General features: G+C 39.3%; 1 long non-coding RNA gene across 2 annotated transcripts in view; it reads left to right on the top strand.

The window, feature by feature from the left end:
* LOC311518029 overlaps positions 1–22,119 on the top strand; it is a 56,890-nt gene that overhangs the window by 33,495 nt on the left and 1,276 nt on the right. The window lies entirely within an intron of this gene.

Below are 22,119 nucleotides of genomic sequence, written 5' to 3'. Positions count from 1 at the left end.
CTGCAAACACCTTGGACCTCTATCTTTCAACTGTATGAAACTGAGTATTACAGGCTATAGGAAAACATACCAGTTACATAGTATTTACTGGGATATGAACAACACTTGAAATACATGTACTGTATATGATCTGTCCTATCCTCTGGTCTGACAGAACTCCAGATTCAGGGCTGTTCTACTTTGTAGCTGGCTGCAGAAGCCACAAGAGGTAATTCCAGCAGCTGGGAATCACTGGAGTGAAGCAAGAGAACTCCAGGTACAAATTCTCCATTGGCCATGCTCCTTATGTTTAGGGAGGGAGGGGACATAGAACCAGTTACATCTACTTTGTACCACCAAAGGATTCCCTAAAGTTAGTTAAACTGGCTTTATAGTCCCTTTCAGAGACAAGGCCCAGTATCTGTCCCTATAACTGTAATGACAAACCTCAGAAATAATGCAAGAGAAATAAACCAATGCATCATTTCAGTATTCTAAACAGCATTTCCTTTCCTTGCCATTAGATACAAGTGAATCATCTTTCCCTATTTAAGATTAAAGCAACTCAATGAGTAATACAGTAATGCAATACAAGCTAAAATTCTGCTTTCACTTCTTCAAGCTCCAAAAATAAAGTGCAGTACCTATTGACCGATCATTTGTCACAACAGCTGCAGTTCAGGATAACATTTTAAAAGGCTTTTCATTTGTCTTTGTAAGACTCTTTGGCAAAAGGATTTTCCTTTCCCAGTAAAGTACAGGTTGCAGAATGCTGAGAATTTGTCTACGCTTGGCAATTTACCAAAAGAGCTATTCTAGCTATTATTCTGGAGTAGTTATTTCATTATAAGCCCCCCTATGGATACTCTTTTTCTGATTTTTCTTGGAAAGTAAATTAAGCTAAATTGTAAAGAAACACACTTATTCTGGAATAAGAGTGTCCACATGGGGGCTTATACTGAAATAATATTCTGGAAAAATTATTCTGGAATAGTTATTTCAGTAAGTTTCCAACTCAGACAAGCCCTTAGAGAAGATGATCCAAGAACTTCTTCCACTGGAGCAGGAGATGCCAAGTCCTGCATTGTGGTACTGTCAGTTCACAGCTAAGAAGCTGCTCCGCACTGTGTATCATCATACTAAAGGCTGAGTTAAAGATACACACATAAGGGAATATTTTTGTCTATTGCCGTAGCAGAATCCAGAAGAAAGTTAAGAGCTGTCGAAGGCACACTATAAAAGGAAAGAAAGTTGATACTTGTATTTGTTAATATTTCCATAGGACCAGATTATAAGTCAATATAACGTGGCTGGCACTGAGGAGTAAGATGCCCTCTCCTCTTCCCCACCATACACAGGCCTGGTAACACTCCCCACATCACAGCTTCAGCAGGTGAGCATGGAATGGGTGGAGTCATGGTTCTGCCTCCCAATGGCTTGAGCCAGCAGTGTTAAGACAGCACAAGGGAGGAAGAAAGATACTGTACTGTAAAGGACTGCAGTAAATAACTTCCCCATGGAGTGAGAGGAAGTAGAGAAGGAGCTATGAGTCAGGGGATATGTCTACACAATACGTCTGGGAGGTGTGGTTCCCAGTGTGAGTAGATGTACATACAGTAGCTCTGCTTGAGCTAGTAAGGCAGAAATAGCCATGTAGCCACAGTGGCATGGGTGGTGGCTCAGGTTCACTACCTGAAATTCATACAAGGTTGTTCTCAAGCAGAGCTAGAGCATGTACGTCTACCTGAGCTGGAAGCCAAACCTGCTAGCTACAATGTAGATGTACCAAGTGTCACAGGTCCTTCACAGGGCTCCTTGCGGGGAGGTGCAGCAGCTGTGCAATGACCCCTACACAGGGGTGAGCCTAAGCCAGAGCATCTTTCATCCTGAGCAGCCTGGAAAACTTCATTGCAGATGTCCAGTTCTTAAACATGTATTTCCTCATTTTTGAACCGATGCGTATCTAGATTAATAACTTGTATGTAAGTCAGTGTCCACATCTCCTAATAATGCACTGAAAATATTTTAACAAAATGTTTTCCCTGTAGCCTACAATAAAATTCTATATACAGGGGCCATATCAGGACCAGTTCAAAGCCAAGCCACCTTCACCCACCCCCCAAAAGCTCCCTATTTTTCTGGGTCCCTCATTACAGGGCCTAAAATTCAGGGTGTGAGCTTTTCATCACCACTTGCCCCAAGCTTCTTTACCCTAGTTTCTGGGTGTGGAAAGGGAAGGCAACCGCGAATGTACCCATAAATAGTGTGTTTTTAAAAAAAGTTCTGAGAACAGGGGATGGATCCGCTCATTTAAAAGGAGAAAGGGAGAACCCCATGAGCCCCAGCCAGAGCAAAAGCAGATGTGATAATTCTCTAAGGTGGCTTAAGTGAGCTCTGTCAGCACAAAATAGCTTGCAGCTGGAATATGATCAGGAAAAGAAAGCATATCAGCCTGTCTTCTGTGAGGTAAAGCTTGTATGACCTATGAGCCCTCTTTGGGTGCAGGTTTGGTATCATTGACTGACCAGCCCTGTGGCATATGCTTTCAGAAGGGAAGACTGAGAGATTGGAGAACCTAACTGCTTCCCATTTAAACAAGAAACAGTGTAAGTGTCCTTTGACTGAAAAAGGTTATATTTTGTTCCTGACAAACATACTAAAGATACAAGTGATAATGTCAGAAAAATCTGAAGTCAAGAGAATGGATGAAGGTATTTAAGGGGAATATAGGGGAACCTTTGTTGGGGATTTTTTAAAAAAAAAAATTCAGCTCCTGTCGCAATCTAGTTCCATTCAAAGGAAATGTTCGCTTCAGTGTACTCATGAGTCTGAACAATAAGTCATTTCCAGTAAGGGTAAACTAAGGGTATGTACGGAAGGGCTGAACTTTATCAGGGGCAGGGAAATCAGACCAATTTTTCTGTCAAAATGATGCTACAACTTTAAGAAAGTGGCCCCTATGAGACAGCTCCAGCTCAGCAGTGGCTTTACCTCTTTTGTAGCATTAATTACAATGTTACTTTAAAAAAGAAAGGCAAACCCCACGGCATTTGATGTACAAACCAAGATAAATTTTAAATAAAAAAAAAGCCATTGGTGTTTTCCTTCAAAGGTTATGCTCACATTTGCAGTCCACCCCATCTGTTCATGAGATCTGCTGAGATTAAAAATAGTAAGGAAGATAAATATATCATTGACCTAAGCAATTTGAATGGGAGCACCCAAGAAATGATGATAGCTCAGTTGTGGACAGTAAGGAGGAAGTCTTACCATAATTTCATTATTTTGCCAAGCTATGGCTACTGCTCTTATTCTGCATCATCCTCCAGGCTGCGCAGTTCCTGCCAGTACCCACAAATCAGAGGATTTGACACAATCCACATAATCTTCTTGTAACATATCTATTGCTGATCTCTCGCAAAAATCAAGAGAGGAGCATAATCAGGGGGATGGTCGTTAACTTTCACTCAACTGTAGTTACAGAAATACAGACATACAGTGACACAAATAAGAACTTTGCTACTGTGGCTGTAAATTATTGAGTCTGTAGAGGAGGCAGGGAGGCCCTGTAACAGACCTATATTGTCTGAAAAAGTAAACAGAGCCCATATCACATCACACTGAAAGAGAAGAAACTGAGGAACTGACAGCTGTTTGCTTTGTAAGTTAACACTTTCAGAAGAAGGAAACCTGTATCTGCTTTGTCAAATATACAACTGATTTTTTTTTTTGAGACTGTCATAGAAGAGAAACTCCTGCATGTCTTCCCAAAACAACAGTTCTTGATATGGGGGTGATTATCAGATGACAAGCTTGGGGGTTGTTTTCACTACAGTTGGTTGGAATATTTTTATAATATTAATTTTGATTTCAAAAAACCCAAAAAAGGGAAAAATGCAAAATATTTTTCCATTTTGTGAGTAGCTCTAGCTTTCAGCCTGTTCTCTGTAGTGAGCAATACATAGTTTTATAGTAGGAATTAAAAACAGTGCTGACTTCTCTGTAAGTCTTTTTGTATATCTGATTTTTATCTTCCCCACAAATGACTTATATTTTACAGTTGTCTGTTTTCTATATTTTTCTAGTATATCCTCTTATAGTGCTGGATGAATTTTTCATATTTTGTACCCTTCTCCTGTGAAATAGTTGCACACCTCCTGAATTTAGTTAGAATTTTCTAACAGTTTATGCTAATACACTGGCAATGAAGATGGATTTTTTTTTGTATTCCCAATTGTAGGCTCATTTAGTAAGTTTCATCTCTGTTAGAAAGCTTGACGGAGCCAAGAAATGAATAATCAAAAGAAACATCCTTCTTTCATGTATCAAAAATTAACAATCAGAAGTTATAGGCTGAACTAATGACCGAGTATTCATACAGGAATGTATTCTGTTTAGTAAATGAAATGTTAATATACGGTTAAAATGGCTGCCGTCTACATGGTGTTATAAAATTTAAGGTCACATCTTCACTAGAAACTTTTGCCAGTATAATGATGTTGGTTAGTGGTGTGATTTTTAATACTAGCAAAAGCCCTAGTGTTGATACAGTTATATTGGCAAAGAAAGCATTTCCAACAGCGTCGTTTATTTAATTTGGAGAACTAGTATAAACCATACTGGCAAAAATCACATTTTTTCCCATAGAAGTTGCATCTACACTGGGAGGGTTTGCCTATACAGGTATAGTCACACTAGCAGACCACTTGTGGATGGCAGCAGGTGACAGCATCATGGTCTGTTGCCAGCAGAGACTTGTAATGAGGCAGAGGGTATAGTGGATCAAACTGAATGAATAAACAATGTGATGTGTTGTGAAAAGGGCACATGTTATTCTGGGGTGTATTAACAAGAGTGTCATATGTAAGCCACCTGAAATAATTATTCTACTCAGAACTGGCGAGGCCTCAGCTGGAGAGTACTGTGTCCAGTTTTGGGTACCCCACATTAAGAAAGATGTAGACAAACCAGAGAGGGTCCAGAGGATAACAAAAACTGATATTAGAAAAATTATTTAGAAAACATGACCTAAGAGGAAAGGTTGAAAGAACTAGGCATGTTTAGTCTAGAGAAGAGAAACGAGAGAGGGGACCTGATAACAGTCTTCAAATATGTTAAGGGCTGTTATAAAGAGTACTGCGATCTATTAGTCTCCATATCCACCAAGGGTAGGAGAAGTAAATTAAGCCTATTACTACAAGAGACTTAGAAAGTTTCCATAATGTCAAACCTAACTATAAGGATAATTAACCCGTTCCAGTGCTTATCATGGGAGGTTGTGGATTCCTTGTCATTTGTGATTTTTAAGAACAAGTTAGACAAACATCTGTCAGGGATGGTCTAGCTATAGTTCAATGTGTTGGCATTGGGGGATGGACTAGATGATCACTTAAGGTTCCTTCTGGCGCTGCATGATTCTAAGATGTCCCTCACCCACAGCAGATATGTCAGTTATAATGCATCTTTCTGAGAAATAGCTGGGTTAATAAGTACAACATGCCTAATTTTCAGAGATCCTGAGTATCCCCAGCTCCCACCTAAGACAATAGTAGCTGGAGCTATTGAAAGATAGCTAAATAGAATGAATATAAGTATGGACTTAGAGACTTACGTTTAAGTACCTAGACTGGAAAATATTGGCCTTCTTTCCTAGTTACTCTTCTCTTTTTTTAGTATATGAACCTTACATTAAATCTTATGGCTAAATCCTATCTTCCTCATTCAGTCAAAATTCCTTTTGCCTGTGGTCTACAGAATTTGATTAAAGTGGATCATCACAATTCTTTTCATAGGAACAGACTGACAGTATAAATATGATTATAACTGCAGTTAACAGTATAATAATACTTACTAATACTTTGCACTTCTACAAAGCCTTTCATTCAAGGATCTCAAAAGTCTTCAAACTTTGGGCCCAATTCAATCCAGAGATGAATCTGACCCATTCATTTATATTCAAAACACCTCTGAGAGGTACAAAATATCACAGCTGGATCATGGACAGTCAGAGACCAGAGCTCACCGTCACAAGACAGGAGTCAGCTGGGTCAGCATACTGGCAGGTTGGAAGCAGGCGACAAACTGGAGATCAGAAAACAATGCAGGAACCAGTGTAGGCCAGAAGCAGGAAACAAATTAGAGGTCAGGAAACACAAGTCAGATGCCAAGAATCAACGCACATTGGAATGCTGGGGGATCAAGCCAGGGAAGCAGCAAGCACAAGTCACACAGTCCTGAGCAGAGGGAAACTCAGTTTTTCAGACATCCTCATGTGTCTGTTGCTGGCTTAAGCAGGCCAGCAAGCCAGTCAGTCTGCCATTGGACCTTAGCCCAGAGCTTCACACTGGGGCTGGGCATCCTGGGTCTCAGGTAAGCTATTCCTAGCAGGCTGCCAGGTGGCAGACTGGAGTGTGGCTGCTCCCATTAACCTTACCAACCTGGGTTTGAAACTTGCAAACCATAACATGTAAGTATTATTCCAACTTTACAAATGACTCCAAGACACAACAAGAAATACTAGAACAGAAACAAAATCTGGATGGTTGATAAATATCTTTAAAATTCAAACAGAAATTTGGAGCCAAAAAAGTTCTTTTTGTAGGGGTTCTCTTTTCCTGGGCAACATATTAGATCCCTCCCCACTGCCTCCCCACTACATAATTTTTACCTTCCTTCTCACCCTCAAAGGCCCAATCTCAGAACATCCTGTCCAATCCTGAGGGTTAGACATAGTTTCTTCTGCCATTCCTGGTTTGACAGGAAGGGGTTGCTTGAAAATGATATGAGGTACTCTCTATGAGCTGGATTTGCTGCTTTTGCCATGGTTCCAGCCTAAACTGACCTGGATAGTGGAGAATGAGCTGGAACCAGGTCTCTTTTGTGGCAGCCCAGAGGCATTTCTCACAACCTTAATATAATTTAAGTTTGTTTTATATGTTAATCATAGAATCATAGGACTGGAAGGGACCTCGAGAGATCATCTAGTCCAGTCCTCTGCAGTCATGGCAGGACTAAGAATTATCTAGACCAGTGGTTCTCAAACTTTTTTTTCTTGGATCACTTGAAAATGGCTGAGGGTCTCATCAGACCGCTTAATGATCTTTCCAAATGTTGTTTGTACCATTAGATAACTATTGTAAAGCGCTTTGGATAAAAGCACTATATAAAAAAAACCTTAATAATAATTAACATTTTTTGTTTTACAAATAAAAGCACACAACTTATATTTTAATATCAGCAGTCTTACCATTTGAATGCAATGGATGTTTCCCTCTCTCCCCCAACGCGGCAGCCCCCGAGCTGGGGCTGGGAAGGAGGGGGGGTCTCTCCCTGCCTGCAGCAGCCCCCGTGCTTCTTTTCCAGGATATAGGCACCCTTCTTCAGGGTCCAGGCACACGTGCGCAGCTCCACTAATTAGGTGGGTGGCCCTTCATTCTCTTGTGTGCAGCCACCCAGGTGCGCAACTGAAAGGTTACTATCCGCGGACCACCTGAATGGTGCTCGCGGACCACTGGTTGTCCGTGGACCACAGTTTGAGAACCTCTGATCTAGACCATTCCTGCCAGGTGTTTGTCTAACCTGCTCTTAAAAATCTCCAATGAATGAGATTCTACAACCTCCCTAGGCAATTTATTCCAGTGCTTAACAGCCCTGATAGTTAGGAATTTTTTCCTAATGTCCCACCCAAACCTCCCTTGCTGCATTGCTTCTTGTCCTATCCTCAGAGGTTCAAAAGAACATTTTTTCTCCCTCCTCCTTGTAACAACCTTTTATGTACTGAAAACTGTTATCATGTCCCCTCTCAGTCTTCTCTTTTCCAGACTAAACAAATGAAATTTTTTCAATCTTCCCTCATAGGTCATAAATATATGATTATGTGTTAACATAGGAATTGTGTTAAACTATGATTAACTGATAAACTGACATCTCTTTAGCAATTGAAGTTCCATCAGAAAAGCACTTGTCTCCAAAACAGTTTTCATTCAGAGCATATGAGACTCAGAACTTAATTTGCAAGCCTCCCTTAAATACTTTAAAATGTTATATTGCAGATACGTGGTAACATTCCAATGACTGTTTCAAATTGGCCATGCTAAGTATTAACTGCTTTAGAATTATATACAGTATCTTAAAATAAAGTAGCTGGTGTACTTTGCAAGAGAAATAAACGTTTATTTTATTACAGGGTCATGTTTTATAATATAATTTTCACCAAGCAAAAATTGACCAGTTGAAAAGCAACTGAAAGAGGGGATTTTTTTCTGCTTAGCTTTTTAATTTTAATTACACTGCACATACGCTGTAACTTCAGCTTCTTACTTGGGAAATAAAGGAGAAGATACCTTGAAATGTTCCCTTGCACTGCATTACAAATTTCAACAAAGTAGCATTGCTGGTCAGATGGAAAGTGAAAAATGTCACCAAGAAAGCAGTTTCTTTCAGAAATGCTCACTATTGTCTTACATTTGTATTATTAGATGGATGTTATTTGCAGGCTGTGAGTGACTCCAGTCTTGGTGGGTATTTTTAGAAGTTGTAACTAATTTTCTTTGTAAAAGTAAGAAACAGTCCTTCCCTTTTGCTGGGAGGTAGTACATAATCTTGTCAAAACATACAACATTATATATACTTTGTACGGTAAGGTTACATAAATAGTTTATAAAGTATTTATACATTATTAATAGATGTTTTAAGCATTTATAGATGCCAATAATATGTTATAGATGATTTGTAACATTGGCAAGCACCCCTCATGACCAAAGGTCATTCTATGGCTAGGGCCCTACCAAATTCAGGATCCATTTTGGTCAGTTTCACAGTCAGAGGATTTTAAATATTGTAAATTTCATGATTTCAGCTATTTAAATTTGAAATGTCATGGTGTTGTAATTGTAGCAGTCCTGACCCAAAAAGGAGTTGTGTGGGAGTCACAAGGTTATTTTAAAGGGGGCTTGCGGTACTGCTACCCTTACTTCTGCACAGCTGCTGGTGGCAGCCCTGCCTTCAGAGCTGGGCAGCTGGAGGGCAGCGGCTGCTGTCCGGGATCCCAGCTCTGAAGGCAGAGCCGCCACGATCAGCAGCGCTGAAGTAAGGGTGGCATGGTATGGTATTGTCACCCTTCTTCTGCGCTGCTGGCGGGGTGCTGCCTTCAGATCAGGGTGCCTGGCCAACAGCCACCGCTCTCCAGCTGCCAAGCTCTGAAGGCAGCACAGAAGTAAGGGTGGCAATACCATGACCTGCCTAAAATAAACTTTTGATCCCCCTGCAATGCCTTTTTGGGTCAGGACTCCCAATTTGAGAAACGCTGGTCTCCCCCATGAAATCCCTACAGTATAGGGTAAAAGTACACAAAAGACCAGATTTCATGGTCCGTGACACGTTTTTTCATGGCCAAGAATTTGGTAGGGCCCTATCTATGGCACCCTGCCTCTGTATTCCACCTCTTCTTGGCCCTTGAAGAACTCACAGTCCACAGGTATTTCTAGCAATCCCTGCAAAGGGTTGCATTTATTTAGTCCTCTTCAAACAAACTGGCCCGCCAGGCCCCAACACTAGTTCATATACCGGTATAAATATAGCTGTATAATTACACAGCTATATACAATTATAGTTATGGAAGTAAATTTCTCCATGTAAACAATCCCTTATGTTAGACTATAGATATGCAGGCCTGCCTGTAAAGGCCTATACTTTAAGAACTTAGATGTATTTTTATCACTTAGCTAGTTACAGAGGTATAAAACAAAGAATTGAAATCACAGGTCTGCCTTCTCTCACTAGGATAGTCTGAGGCCTGGTTCTTAGGCTAAGAGCTTATGGCTGCCTCTGCTGCTTAGCTACAGCTGGGAAGCTTATGGTCACATCTTTGAGTTCCAAATCAGTCACATTGAAATAAGGTGGTATTGGGCTGTTAAGAATACAATCCTGTCCTGACAATACCCATCACCACCAGATAAAGAAACAGATCTTAAGATGGTTAAAGAAAACTTAGTTTGATAGCATCCTGTCTATCAAGAAATCACTTATCAATGGTTGTGGTTGTGAAACCCGCATTTCTGTATGTTTTATCTTTATGGCCCCCACTTTTCTATTGTTAATCTGACTGTTAATCTTTAATTGTTTCTGTCTGCAGTATAATTAATTTTGCTAGGTGTAAATTAATTAGGGTAGTGGGATATAATTGGTTAGAGAATTATGTTACAATATGTTAGGATTGGTTAGTTAAATTTCAGTAAAATGATTGGTTAAGGTATAGCTAAGAATATTACTATATAAACTGGGGTCAAACAGGAAGTGGGGGAAAGGGAAATTGGAATCATGTTTGCAAAGGATGAGGGAATGGGAATAGGGAATGGGGAACAGGCAAGGCTCTGTGGAATCAGAGCTGGGAAGGGGGACACAAGGTAAATGCTCTACGGCGTCAGAGCTGGGAAGGGGGACATGGGGTAAATGCTCTGCGGCATCAGTGCTGGGAACGGAACACTGGGGAACAGATGCTATCAGGGAATAGAGATAAGCCTGACTGGTGTGAAGTGCTTCAGAATATGCTTGCTTGGAAACTAACCCCAACAAACATTGCATTTTCTGCGCTTCGGACTTCTGGTCTTTTGCTGCTTGCTGTCTGCATGACAAGAACCAGGGAAGTGGGAGGGTTGAGGGAAAGCCCTCTAACATCTTAGACTATACACTTATGCATGGGAGTAAGAACCCTCATCCACTCCTCTATGCGCTACACAGATCTTGGGTCCAGATGCACAATCTCCCTCACAGAGCACATACATAGCGAGCATGCTTAATATAAGCTCCTTCCCAAATACATTTGCAAAATTTACATATGAGGATGTCATAATTTGTTGATGGAGGCTGGAACCAAATTACTAATCCCCCTACCTCCAACAAGGAGGAAGCAGGGAGAGAATAGTGCATCAGAGGTCTATCTGTGAGGCACCAGGAATCCTGGGGCTACTCCTGTGGTGGTGTAATTTACATCACAAACCTTGTTCAGGTTGTACCTAAGGGCACATCTAGCCCCAGGATTCCTGGTGCCTCACAGATAGACCGCTGATCCACTATTCTTTCCCTGTAGGTCTTGATAATGGAGTATATATAATGGAGTTTCTTTAAATTTAGTTTAAAGTCAGTTATTGTATTGTTTCCCAGTAATTCATGTACATGTACCCAGATATTATGTAATCAAATAAAAAAAATTAAAATAAATATTTCTAATGAGTGTTTCGGAACACTAAACTCAAACCACCAGAGAAAAGGATGTAAGTTTTTATACACTGTAGCAACTTCAACTGCCCTAGAGCGAAATCCATCCCAATCTTCCAAAGGTATGCAAGACCAGAGATGCAGTGGAACTGCTAGGGGGCTACAGAGGGAAACGTGTGTCTACTAGTGTGCCCTGGAGGTGACAGTTCAGGGGAGGAGTAGGTGCCTCCAGTGAGTCTGTGCACTAAACCACCTACTGACCACATACCCTGCAGTAAAATCTGGACTGAGTGCCTGGTGATTGGTTTGTTGGACGAGCACTTATGCAGGTCGCCTACACAAGCCCTGTTTCATTGGGCACTGCATGGGTGACAAAGGTTTCCCCCTAAGTTACTCATTATTTTTTGTGTATCACATTATATACATAACTCCTGAGATAGATTGCTTTTGGTTCCTGATGAGTGTATGGGGAAGGCACAAGGAGCATCCTCCACTTGTGTGCCCTGTGTAAGGACCAGGGACAGTTGCAGTTTATATGTTTGCAGAAACACAAGGACGGCTTCCTCTATGCACATTTAGGAGCAAGCATCACCAAAAAAGCCTTCAGGGAGAGGTGGGACGGAAGCAGGGACATCCCTCCTTCCCCTATCACAGTGGCTCTCAACCTTTCCAGACTACTGTACCCTTTCAGAGTCTGATTTGTCTTGCATACCCTCAAGTTTCACCTCACTTAAAAACTACTTGCTTACAAAATCAGACAAAAATACAAAGGTGTCACAGCACACATAGGGTGACCAGACGTCCCGATTTTTAGTTCTTTGTCCCGCATCCTGACCGATGCCCGGTCGGGATGCCATTTGTCCCGATATTGCGGCTTTGGGCACTCTGGCGTTTTTTTTGTTTTTTTTTGCCTTGGCAACTCTGGCCACTTTCTTTTTTTTTTTTTTTTTCGCTTCCCCCATGTGTCCCGATATTTTGTCAGTTTCATCTGGTCACCCTACAGCACACACTATTACTAAAAATGGCTTACTTTCTCATTTTTAACCATATAATTATAAAATAAATCAATTGGAATGTAAATATTGTACTTACATTTCAGTGTATAGTATATAGAGCAGTATAAACAAGTCATTGTATGAAATTTTAGTTTGTACTGACTTTGCTGGTGATTTTTATGTAGCCCATTGTAACACTAGACAAATATCTAAATGAGTTGATGTACGCCTTGGATGACCTTTGTGTACCTGTATCCCTTGTTGAGAACCACTGCCCTGCCACACTGGCCCACTGAGGAAGCTGGACACATAGTATCCCAAAGTGTGGTGCAACCTACACAACGGCCCCCCACCTCCTCACACACAATTGAGTTCAAAGAGATTGTGCCTCCTTAAGGGACAATCTCTCCCTGAACTCCCCAACATAGGGTTTCATTTTATAGGTACAAGTGCATCTCTTGAGTTTTGAAACGTTATATATAAAATCTAGTATTTTAAACATTTATAATTAAAATGAGAGCACTATTGGATTTTCATTAGCTTATAGAAAAAAGACATGATGTAATATAACATTTAGAATCCAAGCCTTGTTTTCTAAAGAAAAATATTTTCTTTTCAGTGCTGTAGTGTTAAGATCTGTTGTATTTAAGTTGCTTTTTAGGGGGGTTGATGGCTGAGCTCGCCCATACCATCTGAAGCACTCTTAAATATTTGCCTTTAAAGGCAGTGGGAGAACTGCTCAGCTGCTTCTTTGCCACTGACCACAGCCAAAAAGTTTCACAGTATGATTATAGCAGATGTTATTTGCTTTTTAAGTCCATTGGCATTTTACATACTAAGTGTTTAAGGGCAAATGGTTGCATGGATGAGATTACAAAAAAAAAAAAATCAGTTTAACTTCAGGATCAACACACTGGTAGCCAAACATGAAGATCTGAACATATATTTACAAAAACAGGTTTTAACAATTATAACCCTATGTTACAGCATTATAGGTGACATATAACTATTTGTGATGGTGAATCTTAAAAGTTTAAAGGTTTGAGCTTACTTCAGATTTGGTTCCAAAAGTTTTCGTGCATGTCCAAACTTTCCAGAAGTATCTGAATTTCTTGGATGTAAGTAGATGATAAGAACAAATATTCTGAAATTTCAATATTTGATGTTTAGATAAGGGACAATGATGGTTTTAAAAGCAAAGGGGTGGATTTTTAAAGATACTTAGATGCCTAAAATTGAAGACAGGTGCTAAATGAGATTTCCAAAAGAATTATTAATTTCAGTTGAAGCTTGGGGCCCTAAATTCCAGGCATTTTAAAATGCCTAAATACATTTAAAATCTGGCCCAAATTGCCTAAGCCTACAACAGGTTAACCATGGGAAAGACAGCAAATTTAATTTGACTATACCACCTGCTGCTTAAAAATGGGTAGTGGTGTGTTGGTGAAGATGGAAGGGCAAATTCAGGGGACTGCACCTCAACAGCAGAAGTTATGAATATTTGAGACAGGAATACCAGAGGAAAAATGGAAAAGTAGGCATGTGGGCATTATGTGTAGGATCCATTCCTAAGGAAATCCTAAAGTATCTCAGCAGGTTGTGGGATACTGAAGAAGAGTAAAAGTGATACAGTGCATCTGTGAAGTTACTATTTGTAAAATGATAGTCAATGGAGTATTGTTACACCATGAAGTATGAGCATGCATCAGACTCAGAAAGGTCAGGAGTCTGTTAAAATATGGAAAAACACATTTTTATTTCAAGGTCCTAAAAGAAATATGATAATTTAAATTATAAAAATTATAGTAAGATCTTCATAAGAAATATTCCAGTATAAATTTCCCCATGAAAGGTATACAAACTTCTAATTGCAGCCCTTCCTAAAATCTCCCAGCTCGTCAGACCAAACTGAGCTCCTTAAACATAAGCAAACTCCCAACCAGAGTAAATCTCTCAGGTTTCAGCCCAAACTGAATTCTTAGATTGGAGTTAAACCACTTGTGGCTGAGCTTTATAGTTCCTTAGACCCACCCGTAAAAGGTTCAGCCCCTTCCACCTGGTTCACTGAGAGTTGAACACAAATAACCAATTTAATCTCTTCAAAAACCCAGGGCCATTCTTTGTGATAGACTACTTTGTCACATGTGATCTGATACACAATCAGTGAAGACCTGTAAGTAATTTTTTTCTTGGAATTAAAAACTATAGGTGGCCCACAAAAGGGACTGGAACCAAATGTAAACTCTGGAATAGAAATGGGATAGAGGGAGACTCAGAACAGAAGAAGCCAGTGGAAGAGGCCTGGACACATCTGTAGCAGGAGATTAACCTTATGGGAGGTCTGTCAAGCAGAATCGGGGTGGGTACTCAGCGTGAGACAAGCTTCATAAACCAAAGCAGGAAGAATGGTGCAGAAATTCTGATCCTCTGACTCCTGATGAGAAAGCTTTCACTTCCTTCTTTTTTTGGCAAAGAAGTTAACAACATTTAACTTGACTTTCTGCAGAAACTAGGGGTCTGGTCCATCACTCATTGAAGTCAATGTCCTGTGTTCCTTACCTTGATCATTTAGTTAAGAGTCACTTAAAACAATTCCCACCAGGAGAAATGTTGCAAATATAACAGTCTCCATTCATACTTTGGATCTGAAGTTACTGCTGTGATCAAGAGGAAAGTGGGAGAAAATAGAATTACTCATTGTCATCTATATCTTGAAGCATATCAAATGAATCTTCGGGTAAGTTGACACTTCAGCAGTACACGCACTATAGTGGCAGAGCTGTGAAGCTGGGGCTATGCCACTGCATTGCTGTAGTGTAGACGCTTGTCTCAGAAACAGAAGAGATTTTTCCATTGTTGTAGTAAATCCAGCCCCTCAGGAGGTGGTAGCTGGGTTGAGAGAAGAATGTTTCCATCAACTTGGTGGTCTCTATACCAGACTTAAATTGGCTTAATTACATTTCTTGGGAGGGTGAATTTTTCATACCGAGTGAAATGGCTAGATCAGCCTAAGCTTAAGGTGTAGAGAAGGTCTGACTCCTTTGAACTTTACTTTGGTAACAGAAGTTCACTTTTTACGGGTTGATATTGATGAATGTATGTACAATGCTCAAGCATCCTGGTTGCATTGTTTTTTTAAACTGCATATAACAAAAAAAAATTACAACAAACTGCATAGAATAAGGAAGCCTCATATTAAAAACTTCTCTCCCAATCCATCTATGCAAAAGCATTCTTCCTACCAACCCCAGTAGTAAACCTCCTCAAGCATCTGAGTGAGTTAAATGGATGGACCTAGAGATTTGTCTACATGAAGAGCTTTCTCTCCTGTCTGAATCAAGATATTTTGGGGGTGAAATCTGACCCTAATGAAGCAATGAAAGTTTTGTCATTGCCTCCAATGAGGCCAGGATTTCAACCTGTCTCTCTAAGAGTGGGACTTTAAAAAGTCTGTCATTTACAATAAAAAGACATTCTGATTGAGACAGTCATATTCCAGTGAATCACTAGAAGAAATGAGAAAAAAATGAACAGGCGTGCTACATTCTTTAGGAAAATATAGGGGCATACCACTGCTATCTTATACATACTTACTAGAAAATTAGTTTATAAACATAACTATGCAAAGAATTTTGTAGATGTATATATAGTTCTCTTCCCTCTCCCTCCCACTGACTCAGGACTCTGCCCTTATCAAAGGCTGCAGCACTACTGCAGTCTGTGATCACCTTCCTGGACTTCCGTGTCACTTACTGTACAGTATTTCTAAGTAATTATACGGGCACATATTATGGGCCTTAACTCTGTACTCTATCTCTTGTCTCCCGATTGACTGGGCTGAACTGAGGAAAATAGAGAATGAGCTGGATCAATGTCAGATGAAAATTACATAAACTGAAACTTTTCCTTAATTTCTCCATGTAGATGGTATGGCATAATGTTTTTTCCATTCTCCGTAGAAATCTCATTTCTCAATGCAATTGGTAGTGACTTTTTATTTATCTAAAGGCAGGTCTACACTTAAAACGCTGGAGTGCAGCTGCAGCTCTTCAGTGAAGATGCTACCTATGCCAATGGGAGGGCTTCTCCTGTCAGAGTAGGAACTCCACCTGCCCGAGAGACGGTAGCTATGTATATGAGAGAAGCCTTTCTGTTAACATAGTGCGGTCTACACTGGGGATTAGGATTTTTTACACCCCTGAGTGACGCTCATTAAAAAAAATGTGTTAATTAAATTTGTGACTGAACTCCTTGCGGGAGAATGTATGTCTCCTATTCTATTTTACCCACATTCTGCCATGTATTTCATAAAAAGAAAAGGAGTACTTGTGGCACCTTAGAGACTAACAAATTTATTTGAGCATAAGATTTCGTGAGCTCACGAATGCTTATGCTCAAATAAATTGGTTAGTCTCTAAGGTGCCACAAGTACTCCTTTTCTTTTTGCGAATACAGACTAACACGGCTGCTGCTCTGAAACATGTATTTCATGTTATAGCAGTCTCGGATGATGACTCAGCACATGTTCGTTTTAAGAACACTTTCACAGCAGATTTGACAAAATGCAAAGAAAGTACCCATATGAGATTTCTAAGGATAGATACAGCACTTGTCCCAAGGTTTAAGAATCTGAAGCACCTTCCAAAATCTGAGAGGGATGAGGTGTGGAGAATGCTGTCAGATGTCTTAAAAGAGCAACGTTCCATTGCAGAAACTACAGCACCCGAATCACCAGAAAAGCAAATCAACCTTCTGTTGGTGGCATCTGACTCAGATTATGAAAATGAATATGCATATGTCCGCTCTGCTTTGGGTCGTTATCAAGCAGAACCGGTCATCAGCACGGACACATCTTCTGGAACGGTGGCTGAAGCATGAAAGGACATGTGAATCTTTAGCGCATCTAGCATGTAAATATCTTGCGATGCCGGCGACAACAGTGCCATGTGAAAGCCTGTTCTCACTTTCAGGTGATACTGTAAAAAAGACTTGGGCAGCATTATTTCCTGCTAATTGAAACCAACTTGTTTGCCTGAGTGATTGGCTGAAGTAGGACTGAGTGGACTTGTAGGGTCTAAAGTTTTACATTGTTTTATTTTTGAATGCAGTTATTGTTTGTACATAATTCTACATTCATAAATTCAACTTTCATGATAAAGAGATGGCAGTACAGTACTTCTATTAGGTTGTAATAAAAATAAATATAAAATGAGCACTGTACACTTTGTATTCTGTGTTCTAATTGAAATCAATATATTTGAAAATGTAGAAAACATCCAAATATATTTAAATAAATGGTATTCTATTATTAACAGTGTGACTAATCGCATGATTAATTTTTTTAAATCGCTTGACAGCCCTATTTTAAGACCTTCCAGTATGAGACACAAGTAACAAGGCCCCAGTGGGAAGCTGGGAATCTCCTCTTTTTAAGGAATAAAGTGCTTGTTTGTAGTAAGACAAGGCAGTGAGATACAAGATTTTAAGTCATAACATTTTTATGTATAGAAAAACTGTTTCTGCTTCAGGAGTAAACCTTGCTCAACCTTGCTTTAAGCCAATGTAGTTTTTTAGAGGAAAAGCAAAAACATTTTTCTAATAAGCTGATTTTTTAGAATTGGAACTGTTTGAAGAGCCATTTTAATATCATGTCTGTGCAAGACTTTTGCAGGCATACCTATGTCAATCAGGGGTGTGAACAGGTGTGATCCCTGACTAACATAGCTACGCTGACGTCCTTAGTGTAGACATAGCTGCCTTTTTACCAGTATAGCCTGTTTCACTTGTGGGTGGTGGTTTTACTATACTGGTACAAACCTGGATTTACAAGAAAAGAGTTACAAATAGAAAATTGTAAAACTCTCTAAATCATTTCTAAATTAGCTTCTCTGAAACAAATATGACAAACAGAACATGATGGTGTGATGTAATATAAAGTTTTTATTAGTATGAGTTCAGAGTTTGGGAGACTTACATAACTTGTGTTCTGTTGCCATCCAAAACCTGTTATTGTCCTGCTTATCACCCACGATCCTAGATTTTTCCATGAGGTGGACGTCATGGGAAAATGTCCAGTCCCCTGCAGGAGACTGGACTAGATGACCTGTCAAAGTCCCTTTCAGGCATACATTTTGATGATTTCTGTGATTACTGCCATGAGGTTGGGAAGAAATTTTCATTTATTATAGCAGTTTATTGTGCAGAGGCCTGTATTCTATGTTGCTCAAGGCAACAAAAGTCCAACTCAGCTCATTATACTAAATTGTGTAGAAGGGTAAGAAGAAGTTGGAGACAGAAAGACTGGCACGAACTAGATTGTTTAAGTTAAAAGAATGGTGATAAGGGGTCTTTAAAGCTCCTGACAGACTCGTGAGTGGATATGACAAGTTGAAATATTCTAAAAATGGGAGGAAACGTTTATAGCTGAAATCACCAAAATGTGTTTTGAGTGGTTAAGTTTAATCAGATGAAGTTGACACCTCTTTTTGGACATTGCTTATTTGGGGGTCCCTGAAAGGGAACAATGGGATGAATGGATTGGAAGGAAAGAGTTTTGCCATAATGGCTGCAACTCCCCCTGCTCTCCTCCTCCCAGAAATCTCTTGGCATCCTGCGATCTACCATAACACCACTGGGCCTTTGTTGTCCCGATTCAGACAGAGGTCTTGACCTCACTAATTAGAGAGAAAAATGGGGGATGTCACCACCTCTACCGGCTTCAGCTAAATCCTGAAAAACATCGGGGATGTAAGCCATTGCTTCTGACTGTCATTCCTAGTTTGGCATTTTCCTTCCTCTACCCTAATTGTCTTCTTTCTTATCCTTCTCATTTTGCCTTCTATCTAATAAGAATCTGGATTAGTCAGCCAAAACAACTTCACCTTTTGGAACACTGCTGAGATCCTGTGTTGAAAAAGCCAAGGTCAAAGCAATGCCTTACAGAGCTTGATGCTGGTAAAAAGTATGTCAGTTCTCATTGTGGTATATACGACCCTGTACTCTGCCTTCACTTTCCCAGCAGCTAGTATGCAAGTAAAAGTAAGGACCAGAGACAGAAGCTTCATTTTCCGTGTTTGTTATTCTTTTTTTGTTCCATTTGGCATATCTTTTCTTAAAGGGAACAGGATTGAATTTCAAAAATAATAATAGCTCAAGACCATATAAATGAACGTTGTCTCTCTTCTTCCAAAAAGAACTTCTAATACAATCTATAATGTTGTCTAAAGAGACTGTCAAACAGAAGTTTTTCCATATGGAGACGTTGCACATCTAAAGGGAATAAGGAAAATTGTTAAAATGAAAGCTTTCCTTAATTCTTAGTCTTGAAATGCTTTAAATATTTTGTTTATTTTTCTGTGAGTTTAATAATGGGTTAAAGAGATTTTAACTGGTGGTTGTTACAATGGACATAAGCCAGCAATAACTTGGCATGAAACCTTGAATCATGCTTAGCCATTTAATGTTGCAACAGTAAATGATATTTTTTTTAACATCCTATCCCTTGCTGGACCTGAGACACAGCCTATTCAATACAATAGGCTATAGACACTGATTTGTTATTGTTTTAGGAAGTTAAAGTTAAGAAGTATTTCCTTTTTCTAATGGCTGCACTTACTACTTTATTTTCACCTGTGACAAAAGCTTTGCCCTAGTTGGAGACACATTACTAATGTGGGTGGACCAGATCATTTAGTATTTTATAGCAAGGCTTGACAAAATTTGATTTTTGTTTTTTTATAATTTCAACTGATATTGATATTTATCTTTAAACTTTTTTAGATTTTTATTGATTTACATTTTCACAGTTGTGCACAAATATGAATTTTAAGCATTTTTTCTGAAGAATTTTAGTGATTTAAATTTTCAGTTGTGAGAAAGTATGGGGTGTCAGAAAATAATTATTTAATGACAACAGATGTTGAGATTCAAAAAGTTAAAACTTTATAAACATTAACACACAAACTGTCAACATCAAATGTCAAAGTACATAGCCTTTTAAATCAAACTAAGAATTTTTCAAACAACAATTTTCTGACTTTGCCTATCTGTAAATTTTGATTATTTGTAGATGAAAATATTTTTGAATTAGTTTGAGTGTGTATGGTGAAATTGATTTTTACTAACATTTACTGATAAAAATCTAATCTTTCCAAGCCTATTTATAGTCGCTATTGCCACTTCTCTTCTCATCAGTTGTGGACCTAGGTTTTTACTTCCAGAAAGACTTCACTGATGTTGGGGGCAGGGTGGATGATTTGCTTTAATAATTAGATAAGAGCTTCTCCTTTTCTGAGGTATGGACATGATTTGAGAAGTTGGGTTTTTATATATTATTGGTAGGGGACACTCACTATGGAAGGGGTATATTTTTAATATTTTTTTCTTGAGTTAATATTTGAGGCATAATTTATTGTGTCTTGGTGGGATTTCTCCAGACACAATCTTCCTACATTATAAAGCCAATGCATTCTAGGAAATAAGTCACACTGCTAGGGTGACCAGATGTCCCGATATTATCAGGACCATCCTGATATTAGGGGCTTTGTCTTATATAGGCAACTACACCTTCCCTTCCCCTCCCCCCCCCACAAAATGTCCCAGTTTCTCACACTTCCTATCATCCTGCTGATAACCACCACTGAATCAGTTTTTAGACCATCTTGTAGCAGGATAAAAGAGAAAACACTGTAACTGAGTGTATCCCTTAGGAGTCTGGCCTCCCCTTCATAACAGGCAAGCCGAGTTCATGGGGTGCACTTTCTAATCTGGAGGACAGCGGAAAAATGTTGATATTTTTATATAATTAGCTTTTAAAAGAGGATGAAAAACCCAAAGGTTTCTAAACTTCAGAAGTCTGTAAACAAACTGAATTGTTTAAAGAAACAGGATCATGAAATATCAATATGAAATATTGGTACTGCCCAAGAGTGTGCTAGGCATCTCAGAAAAAACAGAAAGCAAGGGGTGAAATCCTGACTCCACTGAAGTCAATATGAATCTTTCCATTAACTTCAATGAGACCAGGATTTAACTCAAGGTCCCTGCCCCTGAAGAGTTTGCAGTCTAAGGCCTGGTCTACACACGTGTGTGTGTGTGTGTGTGTGTGTGTGTGTGTGTAGGGTATTGATCTAAGTTATGCAACTTCCTATGTAAATAACATAGCTGAAGTCGACGTACTTAGATTAGTTCTACTTACTGCAGTGTCTTCACTGCGATAAGTCGACAGTTGACACTCTCCCGTTGACTCCACCTGAGACTGTCGCCTTGGTAGAGTACTGGAGTTGATGGGAGAGGGCTCGGTGGTCAATTTATCATGTCTAGATTAGATGTGATAAATCAACCCCTACTGGACCGATCCAGCAAGTAATGTAGACCAGACCCAGGCCCTAATTCTGAAAACATACACATGTGATTAATTTTAGTCATGTGAGTAGTCCAGTGGGTCCACTCATGAGAGCAAAATTAAGCACATGCATAAGTATTTTCAGGGTTGGGACCTAATCTTAGACATGATGTTTCAAGTTAGGGTAATAAACAACAGTGAGGGGAAAGGGTAAAGAAAGACATAAGATTAAAACTGTAGGATCATGTATTCATAACTATTTATTTATATAGCAACTAATATGATCAAATGAAAACTAAATTAAATAACTTAAGAATCATTATCTACTATTTTAATATGAGATAATATAATTAAATGTAAATTGGAAATGTTAGCGATTGTCTCTTGCACTTGATTAACCTTTGAGTTTTAGATATGAATGAGAAGTAAGAGGCTAAAAAACCAGATACAAACCAGCCTGCTCTTTTAAAGGGAACTTTCATGCTAACTCTGATCTGTCTTTAATAATTGAAAATGTGCTTTGTCTTTCAGCCCTCTGAAGTTTCAGTTAATATTAATGGAGGATTTGGAAAGGAATTTTACCATACA

Source organism: Lepidochelys olivacea (assembly GCF_965140295.1).
Source record: "Lepidochelys olivacea isolate rLepOli2 genome assembly, chromosome: 3".
Lineage (NCBI taxonomy): Eukaryota > Metazoa > Chordata > Testudines > Cheloniidae > Lepidochelys > Lepidochelys olivacea.
This window is presented reverse-complemented; position numbering and strand designations above follow the sequence as displayed.